Consider the following 14,294-nt stretch of genomic DNA (forward strand, 5'->3'; position numbering starts at 1 on the left):
AATGAGGAAGTTATCAAAAATTGGGATAAATTATTGAGTTATCTTCCAAAGGAAAATCAAAATGACCTGAAAGGGTTATTGCTATCGACAATTTGGATTCAGGGTAATCTAAGATCGAGGATGGGAGAAATTTGTGGCTATAAGAGCTGCTCCTTTTTTGAGGTATTTTAGGTGTTGGATGTGATTTCCTACAATTCGAGGAGCCTTTGCTGTTTGAATTCAAGTATCTCTGAACATCGGAATGCATCTAAGAAAAATTAACAAACAGCGAAATTCACAACTGATCTTGGAGGAACCTGTTTGGGAGAGGTCACAGCACAGAAACAGATAAGTGCATAACGTTAAGTGTAGCCGTGAGTAGATTGGGTACTTTCTTGATTATGTATTTTATTGAGCCCTGTCTCTTGATTATATCTTAAAAATATAAGCCACAAAGTATTAAGTTAGCCTGGAGCAGTGCTTTTTAGAGCAATAAGACGGTGCTATTTTCTAGGTCTGTAGATTGTGAAGGAGCAAAAATGGCTTTTAGTAGAGTGATATGCTCTTCTTGTCGGATGTGGGAGTTTAGAGGGAGTTTACATATCTGCAATAAATGTCTTTAGTTGCAAATCCTATCAGATTGAATGGATCGGTTGGAGCAACAGTTAAATGCAAGAGCAAAGGGGTGTAATGGATGACAGTTAGAAGAAGGAAGAAAAGCCGCAGATACGTCAGATAGATGGGTTAGCTCCAGGAAAGGTAGGCAGGTAGTGCAGGAGTCTTCTGTGGCTATCCCCATTTCAAATAAGTATGCTTTATGGGAAATGTAGGGGGTGATGGGATTCTCAGGGGAATGCAGCCTGAACAGCCAAGTTTCTGTTATCAAGACAGGCTCTAAAGTAACAAGGGTACATCATGTTCCAAGCGATCGATTGTGTTAGGGGAGTCTCTAGTCAGAGGCACTGTTAAATGTTTCTGTGGCCAGCAGCAAAAAATCAAAATGGTGTATTGCCTCTCTGTTGCCTGGATCAAGGATGTTTCAGAGAGGGTGTAGAATGTTCTCAAAGGAGAGAGGGACCAGAAGGTGGTTATTGTACACACTGGAACCAACGACATAGGAAGGGGAAAGGATGAGATTCTGAAGGGAGAATATAGAAAGTCAGACAGGAATTTAAAAAGGAGGTCCTCGAGGGTACTAGTATCTGGATTATTCCCGGTGCTACAAGCTAGTGAGGGTAGGAATAGGAGGATAGAGCAGATGAATGTGTGACTGAGGAGCTTATGCATGGGAGAAGGGTTCACCCTTTTAGACCATTGGAATCTCTTTTGGGGTAGAAGTGACCTGTACAAGAAGGATGGATTGCACCTGAGTTAGAAGGGGACTAATATACTAGCAGGGAGATTTGTTAGAGCTGCTCGTGCAAGACTTAACTGAGTACGGTGAGGGGTGGGACCCAGGTAAATAGTGAGGAAAGAGATCAATCTGAGACTGGTACAGTTGAGAAAAGAAGCGAGTCGGTCAGGGCAGGCAGGGACAAGCAGAGAACAAGGCAGGACTGATAAATTAAATTGCATTTACTTCAATACAAGAAGCCTACCAGGGAAGGCAGATGAACTCAGGGCATGGTTAGGAACACGGGACTGGGATATCACAGCAATTACAGAAACGTGGCTCAGGGATGGACAGGACTGGCAGCTTAATGTTCCAGGATACAAATGCTATAGGAAGGATAGAAAGGGAGGCAAGATAGGATGGGGAGTGGCGTTTTGATAAGCGATAGCATTACAGCTGTACTTCGGGAAGATATTCCTGGAAATACATTCAGGGCAGTTACTTGGGTGGAAATGAGAACTAGGAAAGGGATGATCACTGCAACGTGATTGTATTATAGACCATCTAAAAGTCAGCGGGAAATTGAGAAACAAATTTGTAAGGAGATTTCAGTTATCTGTAAGAATAACAGGATAGTTATGGTAGAGGATTTTAACTTTCCAAACATATACTGGATTGTGATAAGGGTTTAAATGAAGAGAAATTTGTTATGACTGTACAAGAAAATTTTCTGGTTCCATATGTGAATGTACCTACCAGAGATGGTGCAAAACTTGAACCAACTCTTTGGAAATAAGGCAGGGCAGGTGACTGAGGTGTCAGTGGGGGAGCAGTTTGGGGCCAGCGACCATAATTCTATTAGATTTAAAATAGTGATGGAAACGGATAGACCAGATCTAAAAGTTGAAGTTCTAAATTAGAGGAAGGCTAATTTTGACGGTATTAGGCAAGAACTTTCAAAAGCTGATTATGGGTAGATGTTCACAGGGACAAATGGAAAATGGGAAGCCTTCAGAAATGAGATAATGAGAGTCCAGAGACAGTATATTTCTGTTAGGGTGAAAGGAAAGGCTGGTAGGTGTAGGCAGTGCTGGATGACTAGAGAAATTGAGGGTTTGGTTAAGAAAAAGAAGGAAGCATATGTCAGGTACAGACAGAAGAGATCGAGTGAATCCCTAGAAGAGTATAAAGGAAGTAGGAATATACCTAAGAGGGAAATCAAAAGGGCAAAAAGGGGATATAAGATAGCTTTGGCAAATAGGGTTAAGGAGAATCCAAAGGGTTTTTTTTACAAATACATTAAGGATAAAAGAGTAACTATGGAGACAATAGGACTTCCTCAAAGATCAGCAGGGCGGCCTTTGTGTGGAGCCGCAGGAAATGGGAGAGATATCAAACAAGTAGTTTGCATCAGTGTTTACTATGGAGAAGGACATGGAAGATATAGAATGTCGGGAAATAAATGAACAACACCTTGAAAAATGAGGTGGTGGAGCTGGATGTGTTTAAACACATAAAGGTTGATAAATCCCTAGGACCTGATCAGCTGTACCCTAGAATTCTGTGGGAAGCTTGGGTAGTGATTGCTGGGCGCCTTGCTGAGATATTTGTATCATCAATAGTCACAGGTGAGATGCCAGAAGACTGCAGGTCTTCTGCAGAGTAGGACCTATACACTTAATGCCACTGTTTAAGAAAGGTGGTAATGACAAGCCAGGGAACTATAGGTTGGTGAGTCCGACTTCTGTGGTGGGCAAATTGGGAGTCCTGAGGAAGAGGATTTACAAGTATTTGGAAAGACAATGACTGAGTAGGGATAGTCAACATGGCTTTTTGTGGGAAATCATGTTTCACGAATTTGATTGAGTTTTTTGAAGAAGTAACAAGGAGGATTGATGAGAGTAGAGCGGTGGACCTGGTGTATGTGGACTTCAGTAAGGCGTTCGACAGGTTCCCCATGGGAGACGGGTTAGCAAGGTTCGATCTCATGGAATACAAGAAGAACTAGCCATTTGGATACACAACTGGCTCAAAGGTAGAAGGCAGAGGGTAGCGGTAGAGGGTTGCTTTTAGACTGGAGGCCTGTGACCAGTGGAATGCCAAAAGGATTGGTGTTGGGTCCACTACTTTTCATAATTTATATAAATGATTTAGATGCAAACATAGGAGATAAAGTTCGTAAATTAGCAGATGACACCAAAATTGGAGGTGTAGTGGACAGCGAAGAAGGTTACCTCAGATTACAACAGGATCTTGATCAGATGGGCCAATGAACTGAGGACTGGCAGCTGGAGTTTAATTTAGATAAATACAAGGTGCTGCATTTTGGGAAAGCAAGTCAGAGTAGGACCTATACACTTAATGGTAAGGTCCTAAGGAGTGTTGCTGAACAAAGAGACCTTGGAGTGCAGGTTCCTAGCTCCTTGAAAGTAGAGTCGCAGGTAGATAGAATAGTGAAAAAGGTATTTGTATGCTTTCCTTTGTTGGTCAGAGTATTGAGTATAGGAGTTGGCAGACCATGTTGTGGCTGTGCAGGACGTTGACTAGGCCACTTTTGGAATATTGCGTAAAATTCTATTCAGAAGGATGTTATGAAACCTCAATGGGCTCAGAAAAGATTTACAAGGATGTTGCCAGGGTTGGAGAGTTTCAGCTATAGAGAAAGGCTGAATAGACTGGGGCTGCTTTCCCTGGAGCATTGGAGGCTGAGGGGTGACATTATAGAAGTTTATAAAATCATAATGGGCATGGATCAGGTGAATAGGCAAAGTCTGTTCCCTGGTGTGGGGGAGCCCAGAACTAGAGGGCAGATGTTTAGGGTGAAAGGGAAAAGATAATAAAAGGGACCTAAGGGGCAACTTTTCACACAGATCATGGTGCTTGTATGGAATGAACTGCCAGAGGAAGTGGTGGGGTCTGGCACAATTGCAACATTTAAGAGGCATCTGGATGGGTATATGACTAGGAAGGCTTGGAGGGATATGGGCCAAGTGCTGGCAAATGGGACTAGATTAGGTTGGCATGGACAAGTTGGACCAAAGGGTCTGTTTCCATGCTATACATCTTTAAAACTCTCTGACTCTTATCTGGAAATAAACTGGGAAATTATGCATGATGTAGACATAGGAGATGCTGTTCTGATTAAGCAACATCCTTATAGGCATAACCCTCTAAAGCTGGCGCCGGTTCAAAAGGAGATTGAACGCATGCTCCAAGATGACATAGCCCAAAGTGAGTTACAGTGACTGGAGCTCACTGACAGTAATGGCGCCAAAACCAGATGGCACCCAATGGTTATGTCTGGACTATCATAAAGTCAATACAGTTACAAAGACTGATGCATATCCACATTTGGAAGACTGTGTTGAAAAGGTGAGACAAGCAACTTATTTTTCTCAGTTGTTTCTACTCAGACGATATCAGCAGATATCTTTGTCGGAAAGATTGAAGACAACATTTATCAGAATTGTTTGATCTACTTTGGGAACAGGTTTGATGATAAACCTGGCTAAAAGTGAATTTGCCAAAGCCCAAGTCACCTTCCTGGGCCATTTGTCCTGGTCATGGACAAATGGCCCCATGGAGTACAAAAACAAAGTGGGAAGTTTCTCATACTACTGACAGAAACAGCAGTACTACGATTCCTGGAATTGAGTGGATTTTATTGGAAATTTGTACCAAATGTTAGCAGTATGGCCACTCCATTCACTGAATTGCTAAAGAAGGGCAGGAAGTTTCAGTGGACGGCGGAGTGTCAGAAGGCATTTGACAGCCTGAAAGATGTGTTCACCACTGCCCCAGTGTTAGCCACACTTAATTATGCAAAGCCATTCAAGGTGGCTATCAATGCCAGTTATTTGGGTGTTGGTACTGTGCTCTTATAGAAGGATGATGAGAAAATAGAAAGATCTATCAGGTCTCCAGTAAATTGAACATTCATCAACAGAAATATTCGACAGTTGAGAAGGAGACTTTGAGCTCCGTGTTGGCATTTCAATGCTAATGTTACCAGTAAAGTATCTGAGACAGTCATGTACACTGATCATAACCCATTGAAGTTTGTAAAGAAAATTAAGGGCGAAGCTTCCAGATGGCTGATATGGAGCTTGTTGTTACATATTGTGCATATGGAAGGCCAAGAGAACGTGATTGTCGAGACTTGGATGAGAAACAGACTGAAACAGAATGCAGTAGTGCATGTTTGCATGTTTATAGTCAATGTAATGTATATGGCTGTTATAGTTTACTAACAGTGTAAGATTAAAGGGTTTTGAAATCAAGTCATCTTTGGATATTGATGGTTCATCTTTTTGGGGGGGAGGGAGGTGTGATAATGCTGCTTCTTTAACAAGGTTATGTCGTCCTTGGTTTTTTTTTCAGAGGGCTCGTAAACACATAGATTCCGATGTGTGTGGTTTGTATAGGTTTTAGGGCCAATTTGATTACAGCTAAGAGATACTGCCTCAAGCAAAAGGCTTTCAACTTAAAAAACATTTGTAAAATGAAAGGGGAGCGGCCAGTTGTCTCAGCTCCACTTTTAGGAGAAAGCGAGGACTGCAGATGCTGGAGATCAGAGCTGAAAATGTGTTGCTGGAAAAGCGCAGCAGGTCAGGCAGCATCCAAGGAGCAGGAGAATCGACGTTTCGGGCATGAGCCCTTCCTGAAGAAGGGCTCATGCAAAAAACGTCGATTCTCCTGCTCCTTGGATGCTGCCTGACCTGCTGCGCTTTTCCAGCAACACATTTCAGCTCAGCTCAGCTTTTCTCTGGTTTGGTTTTAGCAAGCAGTCAGTTTCTGAGACTGCTGGTCAAAGAAACAGCTCCATGCTGATCCTCTCTCTCTGACATCTCTCCTGTTAGAACCTGTGTTTGATTTTACCTTTTTTTGCCAAGAATGTTTATGGGGATGTAGCAAGTATTTGGAACAGCACCATTAAGTTGCGATAGAGTCAACTGGGTTTTGTTTTAGTAGTTATGTCATTCTAAATTCAGTTTTCTTTTGTTCACATGTAAATTAATACTGTTGTGTTTCAAACTGAGTGGTTGAGCCAGCTGCATCATTCCTGGAAATGATGCACCTGCTGAAAACAACTAGAGAAGTTAGGGTCAAGGCGACCTTCTTGAAATGTTTTGAGGAGTCTGGCCTGGTCCATAACAAGTATAATTAACCCTTGGAGAAATATCCTCAAAAGTAAAACTCCTCAAAATACAAAGACGACATTTACCAGTAGTCTTAAATCACGGAGGTCACTCGAAACCATAAATGAAAACAAAAAGCTCAGCAGGTTTGGCGGCAGTTATCTACAACTATCATCTGGAAGGAACATACATAATTTCCCAAACCTAAAGTGCAATTCAAAAAACGTTATACATATCAATTTTGGAACATGTCAAGAAATCAATGGTTTAGAAATTACAGATCGAAGCTGGGGAGTATTGTCTCTCAGATACCAATTCCAAACGTTAAAAATAAATGAATAACAACTTTCAATGACTAGCAATCACAGCCTAAGAGCACGGGCTATTCGCACAGCATATTAAAACATTTAAAGACTCATGTCTAATTCCAATTTACGAAACAACAACAAAAAATGCTGGGGAACCTAGAGTCTAGCAATCTCTGGCCAGAGAAGCAGATTTAACGTCTGAAGTCTTGTATGACTGACAGTTCTTCATAACTACGTTTGCTTTCATTTATTAAAAACTTTTCGACAACATGTTGAGGCAATTTCAATGATATTTCTATCTAGCTCTCAACGCACAGCTGTATTAATATTTACCTCAGTGATATTGAACCGTAATACTACCAACTTCCAGAGCCTGGTTTAAACAATTTGATTGACAAACAATCCAGCTCTTCGTGACTCGCCTCTTTCCCGATTGGGAGTAGACGCCATAACCAAATTCATCACACACCACTGCCCTTTAGACCAATAGAAATGATCGGTGACGGCAGGGGTTATAATTGACGTGACATCTAACCAATAGAGTGAGAGAGATCCCCGTTACGGGAGAGTGATGGACAAACAGATTATCCAATGGAGTAGGAGAGGGTGGTGCTTCGCTTGCTGGCGGCGCGCGGGGTTGACTTTGTTTGATTTTAACGGATATTTTTTCCGCCTCTCCGTTCGGCCTGAGCTTTCCCTTTTCTCAACTCGAGTCCCGGGGAGACATCAGCGCCGTCCTGCACTCTCACCCCGTACCGAGTACGGGGCTCAGACGGAGTGAGTGTGAACTTGTCGAATAAGAAAGATCATAAGTACTCGGTGTGCACCGAGAAGCAGGCCTAGGCCATGCGGCACAGGGCCTGTGCTACTGGAAGTTAGGCCTTGGCTTTGGAGTGATTAGTTACCCCCAAGCCGAACGCTGCTGGCTAGAAAAGCCAAAAAGTTGGAGTGATGGACGGAAAATCGGGAGATTTATTGCGCCTATAGCGAAGAGAATGCGATGGAGATTGGTGGGCTTTCTAGCTGGAGGGCAAAGGAAGGCTGTTGAGCAAATCCTAAATCGAGATCGGGGATGTAAGCCGGTAGCGTAGGCCCTTTTAGATAAGAGTAATGGTTATAGTATGGAACCGGCAGGAGGAGGGTAGATGTCCACGATGGGTGGGATGTTAGTGACCCGGAGACTTCAGTTTAATGCTGCAAAAAAAAAATTGGATGGTGGAATGGGGCCAATGCATTCGTTGGAACAATGCGCTTTGCGCCCGGGCTTTGTATCCAACAGTCTCCAATCACTTCATTGCACAAAGCCCTTTAAGCATGTATTAAAAACAATAATAAGTATTTTGAATTGGAATATAAAGTATATTTTTGAACTCGATGTTTGTGATACCTTTTTAAAAATGCTAATTAAACATTTGCCTAAAACCCACACGTTCATTACATAAACTTAAATTTCCCAAAGACTGATATCCCTTCACCCCAGAAATATCTTTTTTTTTCCCAGCAGTTCTTTATTCACCAAATTTCTATCTCGGGTAAATTAGCAATTGATTGCAGATGTTTTGCATGCTTGAATGAATGTGCAGATACAGTTGGCTTACCAAGTAAAGGTAGATAAAGTGTGCTTCACCTGCTTTTTGTTCTTTTTAAGGTTTCCCCTTTTACTTGTAGCTATTCAGTTCACGAATCTAAATGACAATGACACAATAAACCACGTATGTTTATCCCAAGAGGCACTTGTGTGCAATTTTTTTATTTAAAGCTATTTTGACTTTTCAACAGCAATGCTATGCTTTTTTTTCCATTGTGTAGCTCAGATTGCCTGGTCCAATAATATCATTGATCTAGAATAGGGTTTACTTTGACTCATAGTCATAGAGTTGTACAGGAGGAAAACAGACCCTTCAATCCAACTTGTCCGTTGACCAGATATCCTAAACTGATTTAGTCCCATTTGCCAGCATTTGGTCCGTATCCCTCTAAACCTTTTTCTATTTGTGTACCCATCCAAATGTCTTTTAACCGTTGTAATTGTACCAGTCTTCACCATTTCCTCTGGCAGTTCATTTCTACACACATGAAAAAGTTGCCCCTTAGGTCCATTTTACATCTTTCCCCTCTCTCTTTAAACCTATGCCTTCGGGTTTTGGATTTCCCATTGCAGTTTGCTAAGAACTCAAAGTGTCATAGATTTAAAGTTGGTGTTTGTAACTCTGTTTCTAAGCAATTTCTTCAGAGGCTGACAGTACAAAACAATTATTGTGAAGAACAATGTGTTCAAAAGAAAGCCTTTTTAAATATAGCAACGTTCGATAAACTGAAATGACAGTAATGATAAAAAGTGTAAAGTAGTGGTTAAGTGTACAGTGTTGACCAATTCGCTGGTGTGACTTACTGCATTGTTTTATATTTGCTTTATTTAACTTTCTGACAAAGATATTGCAGGTGAATCATTGTGTTTAAAATAACATACTGTACCGCATCTGAAACATTTCTGTGAAGGGTTGAGTTGAGTAAAACAATGTCAAACTGGTAAAATATAATTTGTGATTGTGGGCCTACCCTTTGGTGGCTTTTATATTATAAAGTCATAGAGATGTACAGCACAGAAACTGACTCTTTGGTCCAACACATCCATGACGACCAAATATCCTAAACTAACCTAGTCCCATTTGCCGGCACTTGGCCCATATCCCTCTAAACCCTTCCTATTCATGTACCCATCCAGATGCCTTTTAACTGTTGTAATTGTACCAGTTGCCACTACTTCCTCTGGCAGCTCATTCCAAGAGCACGCTGTCGTCTGTGTGAAAAAGTTGCCCCTTACACCCCTTTTAATTTTTTTTTCCCCTCTCATCTTAAACATATGGCCTTTAGTTCTAGACCCATCCACCCCAGGGTAAAGATGTTGTCCATTTACCCTATCTATGCCCCTCATGATTTTATAAACCTCTATAAGGTCACCCCTCAGCCTTTGTAGAATATTAATGCCAGAGTTGTTTGTCATTTTTTACAGGCACGGAGAGTGCAATTAGTTTGCATTCATATAGTTTCACTGTGAAAATATTAAAGATGATTTATGGGGCAGAAAGAAGAGGTACAGTAATATAAAGACAACATAGCATAGTCAATGCTGAGAGTTGGGGTGTGTGGATAAGTGGTAAGAATTAAAAGAATAGAATACCAGGACTAAGATTTTATATGCAACCTGTCAGGAGCATGTTGCCATTGTACATCAGAGAAGGCATTAGTGGTAAGTGAATGGAGACTAGAAGCATACAGATGATTTTTGATTAAGTTTTGCTTTTGGAGATGGTATATGTGAGGTTTCAAAAAGGGCATTAGAATATTTTTTTCACTTAAATATTCCACAATCAAAAGTGTTATTACAGTGCAGAAGGTGGCAATTTGGCTCATCATGTCTACAACACTGGCTGTCCAAAAGAGCATTCAATTAGTGCTGTTTTGCTGCTTTTCCCCATAATCCTGCATATTGTTTTTCAAGTAAAAGTATAGATCTCTTTCAAGTGTTTAATTAAATCTTCCTCCACCATATTCTCTGTTAGTGTCTTCCGGACCCAAACCATTTAATGCATAAAAACATTTTCTCTCCTATTGCTTTTGATTCTTCTAACAAAAACTTTAAATGTGTGCTTCATTCATGATTCTGTCCTGAGTGGGGATAGTTTTTCCAAATCGACTCTGTCCAGATTTTCTGTCTATCAGATCTCCTCTCTACGTTCTCATCTCCAAAGAAAGCAGTCCTTACTTCTCTAATCTTATATTAATAATGATGGTGCCCAAAATTGGATGCACTACCCCAATTGAAACTGAAGTAGTATCTTGTGAAAGTTCAATATAACCTCCTTGCTGTCGTACTCTGTGGCTCTGTTGATGCAGTCTAGGATACGGTAGGCTTAATTAACCATGGTCTCAACTTACTGACTAGGGCGTACATGTGCAAGATGTTATTTCTGAGACCTTATTGACGTGCAAAATTTATAAGATCAAGATCTATTAAAATAATCTTTTTTAAAATTTATTCATTTGTGGAATATGGGTGTTGCTGGCTGGCCAGCATTTTTTTTACTGTCCCTAGTTACCCTTGAGAAGGTGGTGGTGAGCTGCCTTCTTGAATTACTGCAGATCCACAATGCCAGTAGGAGGGAATTCGAGGATTTTGACCTAGCAACAGTGAAAGACTGACGATATATTTCTGTGTCAGGATGGTGAGTGCCTTGGAGAGGATCTTGAAGGTGGTGGTGTTCCCATGTATCTGCTACCCTTGTAGATGGAAATGATTGTGGCATTGGCAGGTACTGCCTGAGGATGTTTTAGTTGCTATAGCGCATCTTGTAGATAGCACACACTGCTGCTACTAAGTGTCATAATCATAGAGTCATAGAGATGTACAGCACGGAAACAAACTATTCGATTCAACTCGTCAATGCCGACCAGATATCCCAACATAATCTAGTCCCATTTGCCAGCATTTGGCCCATATCTCTCGAAACATTCCTATTCATTTACCCATCCAGATGCCTAATAATGCAGGGTATTTGCCTTTGACTCGGTTGTGGAGGGATTGAATGCATGTGGACGTAGTGTCAATCAAACAGGCTGCTTTATCCTGGATGGTGTCAAGCTTCTTGAGTGTTGTTAGAACTGCACCCATCCAGGTAAGTGGGAAGTAATTAATCACGCTTCTGACTTGTGCCTTGTAGATGATGGAGAGGCTTTGGGGAGGCATGAGTTTGTAAGATGCCACAGTACTCCTAGCCTCTGAACTGTACTTGTAGCTACTGTTCTTACGTGATGAATTCAGTTGAGTTTCTGATCAATGATAACCCAAGAAAGTTGATCGTGGGGGATTCAGTGATGGTAACCCCACTGAATGTCAAGGGACAGTGTTAAATCGTCTGGTATCGGTAATGGTCATAACCTGGCATTTGTGTGGCACAAATGTTACTTGTCACTTGTCAACCTAAGCCTGTTGCCAGTGTTCCTGTTCAGAAGCAACTCTGATGTACTTAACCATTGTGTTTATCTTAACTTTGTGATACATTTTCCTAAAAGCAATATTTATATTGTCATGTTTCAAAGCAAAAACACTAAAGAACCTGCTCATCAGTTTTGAAAGGCATAAGTTTTGAATTTTGATGCAATGTCATGTACTTTGTTGTTTGGTTATAAGCAGCTGCACAAAAGAATCAAATTGGCACAGAACAGGAGTTCAAAATAAGTTACTGAAGTCAAGACTACGTGAAAGAAAGGGAGCTGGGTGTGCAGTTAAATAGGAGAAGCAGTTAGATTACCATAATGGAACTATGATATAACAGATGTTGGACTCCAATAAATTAAAACACATTGCCGAACTTATCTGTTAAACAAATAATATTCAAATCAACCTTGCCATTTGTCAAGTGGACATATGGTAGTGCTACACTATCTATTTTGTCATTTGAATTTAGATATTTAAAATATTTATTGTTGCAAATAGAGACTTTGACCAATCTATCCGTGAGAATGTTTTCTCAGAATATCCCCTATTGGCTGATTGTGGGTGAAAAAATTTAGGGAGATGAGATTTAAAGAGTTCTGTACCTTAGTACAGCATTTGCAGGTTCAACTAAGTCATTGTACAGTGGTTCAGGCAGCATCCAATGAGCAGCGAAATCGACGTTTCGGGCAAAAGCCCTTCATCAGCTTTTGCCCGAAACGTCGATTTCGCTGCTCGTTGGATGCTGCCTGAATTGCTGTGCTCTTCCAGCACCACTGATCCAGAATCTGGTTTCCAGCATCTGCAGTTATTGTTTTTACCTAAGTCATTGTACAGTGTTGATACTTTTATTGTCATTGTAATAGCCCTAGGCAAAACTGCAGTCAGCAGATGAGGTTCAAAGTGCAGTGCTCCAATTTTGAATTTGCAAATGCTTTAATCTCATTCATGTGGCCAGTTAAACTTATTCATCATATTTAACTTAGCTGAAGTAAATCACTAGATGGGCTCTGAATTTTGATTGGTATCTGTACCTTTTACTGAGTGACCCTTCCATTTAAACTTGGAGAAAAATGTAAGTTTTAGGAAGGAAGAACTATGAAAATTGTGTTAACCCTGCTTTTTTCAGGTTTTGAGTAGATGTGTTGCAGAAAAGTGAAGAAATCCCTTGTAGGCTGAAGGGAAAGTGTGGTAATGAAAGGTGGCAGTGATGAACAGAATAAACCAAGGTTATATTTAAATTCAGTTTTTCTCCTTCTGATTCTGAGTGTTTTCTTCTCCCTTTTTCATTTGGTTGTGATCCAGTTCTTTCACTCATGCATTTATTTATTGCTAATAATGCAGAATGTTTAGATGTGTAGAATACAGAGGAACTCTGGAATTTATTTACTAGGATTAGACTGACCTTAATTTGTGCCATTTCTCGAAGTACAGTCTCTGGTTTTGCACAAACTGTACTTCAGATGAGTAATTTGTATTGAGTGGATTCTTGGTGCTACTGGTCAAAATATAAACAAGATTTTTTCCCTGCATCTTTCTCAACTTGAATTTCCAACCAATCTACTGGGAGGAATCTTTTCGCAAGGTAATAATGTAGTTTAGGAGAAATAACATTTTTAAGTATTTAAATCCTTCTGAACACACTTTAAAGAACTGAATTATTTTGTTGCTTCATTGTAGAAAAGATTTCTTTTGTATTGCTTCCAATAAATACAATGCATGCGTTGGTACTCTTGACCAGTTTCCCTTGTGTATTCTGTATTGACACTATGATTCTATGATACTGAAAGAAAAATGTTTTTTATGCAGAGTCAGTGGTAACAGTAATTGACCTTTTGCTGTTAAGACGTTAAATCTATGATGATTTTAGATGATGCTTCCAAATACCAGCATTACCAATAGTACTACTTCACTAGAATAAAAGCTGTATTATAAGAAAATGTAAGGAATCCTGCAGATTTTGGATTTTTTTTTTAATTCATGCATGGGGCTTTGCAACACTGACTGGTCAGCATTTTGTTGCCCTTGAGAAGGCAGTGGCTTCTTGAACCACTGCAGTCCACATGTTGCAGGTTGATCCATAATGCTGTTAGGAAGGTAATTTTAAAAATATTTGCCCCAGTGACACTGAAGGGACGGCAATATATTTCCAAATCAGGATGGTAAATGGCTTGGAGGGAAACTTGCAGGTGGTGATATTTCCACTTATCTGCTGCCCTTGCCCTTGTAGATGAAAGTGGTCCTGGATTTGGAAGGCCTGTCTCAGGATTTTCGATGAATTTCTGCAGTGCATAGAACATAGAACAATACAGCACAGAACAGGCCCTTCGGCCCACGATGTTGTGCCAAACATTTGTCCTAACTTAAGCACCCATCGATGTACCTATCCAATTGCTGCTTAAAGGTCGCCAATGATTCTGACTCTGCCACTCCCACAGGCAGAGCATTCCATGCCCCCACCACTCTCTGGGTAAAGAACCTACCCCTGACATCCCCCCCTATACCTTCCACCCTTCACCTTAAATTTATGTCCCCTTGTA

General features: G+C 40.7%; 1 protein-coding gene and 1 long non-coding RNA gene across 3 annotated transcripts in view; one reads left to right on the forward strand and one right to left on the reverse strand.

Moving 5' to 3' along the window:
- LOC122565189 overlaps positions 1-7,234 on the reverse strand; it is a 37,555-nt gene extending 30,321 nt beyond the window's left edge. The window contains exon 1 of the long non-coding RNA XR_006316105.1: positions 7,092-7,234. This is a non-coding gene — a long non-coding RNA (uncharacterized LOC122565189). The remainder of the gene's footprint in view (positions 1-7,091) is intronic.
- Positions 7,235-7,346: 112 nt separating this feature from the next.
- The window catches only part of LOC122565188 (ELAV-like protein 1), a 44,137-nt gene continuing 37,189 nt past the window's right edge, over positions 7,347-14,294 (forward strand). The window contains exon 1 of one of the 2 annotated variants that reach the window (XM_043720905.1): positions 7,347-7,535. The gene's annotated coding sequence lies outside the window, so the exon portion shown is untranslated. Of the gene's footprint in view, positions 7,536-12,912; positions 12,984-14,294 lie in introns of those variants that run through there. The other variant, XM_043720906.1, reaches the window with a different exon arrangement.

Source organism: Chiloscyllium plagiosum, chromosome 31, assembly GCF_004010195.1.
Source record: "Chiloscyllium plagiosum isolate BGI_BamShark_2017 chromosome 31, ASM401019v2, whole genome shotgun sequence".
NCBI classification, from domain to species: domain Eukaryota; kingdom Metazoa; phylum Chordata; class Chondrichthyes; order Orectolobiformes; family Hemiscylliidae; genus Chiloscyllium; species Chiloscyllium plagiosum.